This window comes from Solea senegalensis, linkage group LG16 (genome assembly GCF_019176455.1).
Source record: "Solea senegalensis isolate Sse05_10M linkage group LG16, IFAPA_SoseM_1, whole genome shotgun sequence".
Lineage (NCBI taxonomy): Eukaryota > Metazoa > Chordata > Actinopteri > Pleuronectiformes > Soleidae > Solea > Solea senegalensis.
Genome location: NC_058036.1, coordinates 9,301,100 through 9,305,023, shown reverse-complemented (window position 1 = coordinate 9,305,023; position 3,924 = coordinate 9,301,100). Strand labels below are relative to the sequence as shown.

The window sequence follows — 3,924 nt, the reverse complement described above, 5'->3', positions numbered from 1 at the left end:
AATGGAGTGATTTCCCTTGCCACCATGAGAAAAAAAGTTCAGTTTTGCTGGGAAGACTCTGCAACTGCACTTTAAATTGTTATTTAAAAAAAGAATTTCACAGGCAAGCACATGTGTATGAGAACAGTTTCCTCCCGGTTCCATATCGATAGCGGCGCACCAGATAACTTTATATTATCTTTTTTTTTTCAGCGTGAGAAATACAGTGTGTGGCGGCAGTGCGTGACAAAAGACTGAAAAGCGTGACTGCCACTCTCAGTGCGTGAGACTTGAGAGCCCTGCGTTAGGATGAAGTAACCACCGAGCTAACGCTATCTAGCTAACAACATGCTTTTGATGTAATGACTGAATGAGAACTACCTGACCAGCTAATTGCTAATGGTTCTGAGCGTCAATTTAGCATACTATTTCTTTGTATCAACAAGTCAATAACACACAACTCAGATTTCGTAACTGTGATGACTCTCTCTCTGTTCTGGTCAAGCAAACTTGGTGGACACTGGAGTCCATAAAACGGAGGAGTTTCAGCCTAAGGGGACCAATGCGGCATTGAGTTTTGAACAACAGAAAGAGTTGTTAACATTGCAATTGAACACAAGAAACTTAAACAACCATGGGAACTTGAAAAAATGAAATTCAAAACAAAACCGAACAGAAACTTTGTACCCAAATGTTTAAATGAGCGTCTGCTAAATAACATGTAATGTAATGTAATGTAACCGACCAAATTAGAGATGGAGCACTATAAGTTGAACCTGGTTAAGGAGGGCAAGCTTAATGATAGTTCAGGCAGCGAAAGTGTGTGGTCTAGTGGACTTTCTCCTAGATATGATGTAGGTACAAAGTTAATGTTGGTACCAAAATTCAATGAGAGAGATCCTGGCACTTTCTTTTCCTTGTTCAAGCAGGTTGCAGAAATGTGGGAATGGCCAGCAGAAGAGGGAGTGCTACAGGTACGTTTAAAAAACTGAGGCATTGAAGTCTTTGGCATTGGTTCTTGATCATTTAGATGAGGTTAAGTGAAATTAACTAGTTTATTTGATAAATAGGTACCCAGCCCTGTTTCCAGATACACGATCGCAAACACATCTTACTGAGCATGATATTGATGTCTGGGATGCTAAACTAATTAAACAACTATTTTATCATGTTTCGCCAGATAACAGTCTGACGAATGCGACGTTTTACTGTTATTTTACATCAACAGCTAATGTAATGGTTGTGCGTATGCAGAGCTATACCAAGGTCAACCATTGGTAGACTGTCGATGATTGAGACGTTTCACTGTTACTTTAGGTTAACAGGGGCCAAGATAAACCCTTGTCGTTAATGCCGAAACCCGGGATTTAACCAGGGACCTTCAGATCTTCAGTTTGACGCTCTCCCAACTGAGCTATTTCGGCACTTTTGTGACAGCCCCATGAGCTTGTGGGTGGAAGAACCACAACATTATCACCCAAAAAGGCGGTATTTCAATTTTCTTCCTATTAGGACGATAAGAAAACAGCCTGCAACTCTCTGTATCTGATCTACCTGATGATTGAGACGTTTCACTGTCAACAGGGGCCAAGATAAACCCTTGTAAATGCCGAAACCCAGGACCTTCAGATTTTCAGTCTGACGCAGCAGTTAGGCAGCAGACGAATGCGACGTTATACTGTTATTTAACATCAACAGCTGTACAGATGACTGTAGTAATGGTTGTGAGTATGCAGAGCTATACCATGACCAACCATTGGTAGACTGTAGATAGGATGGGGCAAAAGGGACTGCTAGAGGGGGGAAGGAAAAAAAAAAAGGGAAAAGGGGGAAAAGGGAAAAAGAAAAGGAGAAAAAAAGAGAAATTTCACCCTAAATTCTTATACCATCAGATGTTCACAAAAATAACAAGTTATTTCTAAAATTCATGTTAAATTCTTATACCATCAAATGTTCTGTCACAAAAACAAGTATTTATTTCTCTATTATTGCTATATTAAGTATTTATTGTTCTATTGTTCCATTATTATTGGTATAGTATGTTATAATCTTTTAATTAAATTACAAGTTGCACACTCTTGCCAGGATTAGCACCTAGAATCTTCCACCCAAAGGATGGCTGTGTTGCTGTTACACCACAAGAGTTGTGTTTTTTTGTTTTTTTCTTAATCTTTTTTCTTTTTCTTGAAAATCAACTCTATTTTTGACATAACTTGTAACTGCTTGAACTTTTTTTTTTCTTCTTAAAGCTTCCAAATGCAACTACATTTTTTATGTATGAACTGTATGAACTTGCAACTGTTTTTACAATGAACACTTAAAATAAATGATTTAACTCTTATATAAAACAAAAAATATCTTAACAAAATATAAATAGTTACAAGGTGCTTTTCCACTCTTCAGTGGTCTGTCCAGATGCTGGACAGTACCATTTCCCTCGTGTTTGTGTGTGGCCAGTAATTTTTGACTTTGCCTTACCACACATTTTACACTGGTAGTGGTAGTTTTCCTTCCTTTGTCGCTTCTTTTGGGGCTAACCTCTCATCACCAGCCCTGAGAGTGAGTGGCTGGAGGTGGTGGTGGTGGCGGTGGTTGGTATGGGGACCAGCCCTGAGAGTGAGACGCTGGAGTTGACGGTGGTTGGTATGGGGACCAATGTGAGACGCTGGAGTTGACGGTGGTTGGTATGGGGACCAGCCCTGAGAGTGAGACACTGTAGTTGACGGTGGTTGGTATGGGGACCAGCCCTGAGAGTAAGACACTGTAGTTGACGGTGGTTGGTATGGGGACCAGCCCTGAGAGTGAGACACTGTAGTTGACGGTGGTTGGTATGGGGACCAGCCCTGTGACTGAGACGCTGATTGGTCAGACAAAGCATCTTCTCTGGAAACCTAAGTTCTCGCACAGCAACGTCGGCGAATCACCGCCTCACCCTCACGATTTTCCGGTTCCTGGAATTCCATATCTGCATGCCCATGTGGAACAGGCTCAGATGGTAGGTCCAGGGCTGCCAGTTGGGATTCCTCTGCCACGTAGACCTGCTGAGGAAGCTCCACCCCTTGAAGCAGAGAATCGCGGTCTGTCCTCTTCTGCCGATCCTGCAACCTGGGGGGGGGTGTTTACATTACATTACATGTCATTCAGCAGACGCATTTATCAGAAGAGCACATTGTTTTTCAGTCATTATTTGTTCTGAGTGTAGTTTCTATACATCGATACACTTTAATTTTGAAGTCAATATGTATAGCTGTAAAAATTAACTCACCCGGAGGAGACTGTGGTGTTATTTATGGTCATGAGTACCAGGTTGCTGTTCTGCAGTATTTCCTTGCAATCCTCAATCAACTGTTTAACATGACAATATGTCATGACGATGGACTGCGGAATTGCAAATGTCCTCCCCTTGATGTCCTTTGGCCTATTTCTGGCTTCCCTGTACTCCTTTAAGAGTTTGAGTGCCACACACTCAGAAACCCTGGTGTAACCAGGGCAGCCTGGCCATGAACCATGAACAATCTGCAAAAAGACATGATGACATAACCCACATTGCGTGTATACTGTATACATATACAGTAAATATCTGCATACCCCTGTATGTTACACACACATGTACAAGCACACCCATATCACTTTCCCTGATAATACTCTATATTAGAGTGTAATTTTATCTTTTTACCTTTTATCTTTTGGTAATTTTTGTCTTACTATTGTATTGTATTGTATTTTTATTTTATCTTATTTTTATTTTTATTCTTATTTTTACTTTTATTCGATTCTCACCTTTCTTAACTGAGCTGTTGTGAATGTGTGTTTCCCCCCTGGGGGAGGAATAAAGTCATTCAATTCAATTCAATTCATAGAAGTATATTAGATGCAGATACACACACCATTCAAGTGTTTGTGTATGCAGTTAGTGTGAGTGAGTGAGTGTGTTTATGAATCTTT

At 40.6% G+C, this 3,924-nt stretch overlaps 1 non-coding gene across 1 annotated transcript; it reads right to left on the bottom strand.

Annotated features, from left to right (window-relative positions):
• Positions 1-1,330: 1,330 nt before the first annotated feature.
• Positions 1,331-1,403, bottom strand: trnaf-gaa. Its single transcript has one exon. It is a non-coding gene; the product is annotated as a tRNA-Phe (tRNA).
• Between the last annotated feature and the right edge of the window lie 2,521 nt (positions 1,404-3,924).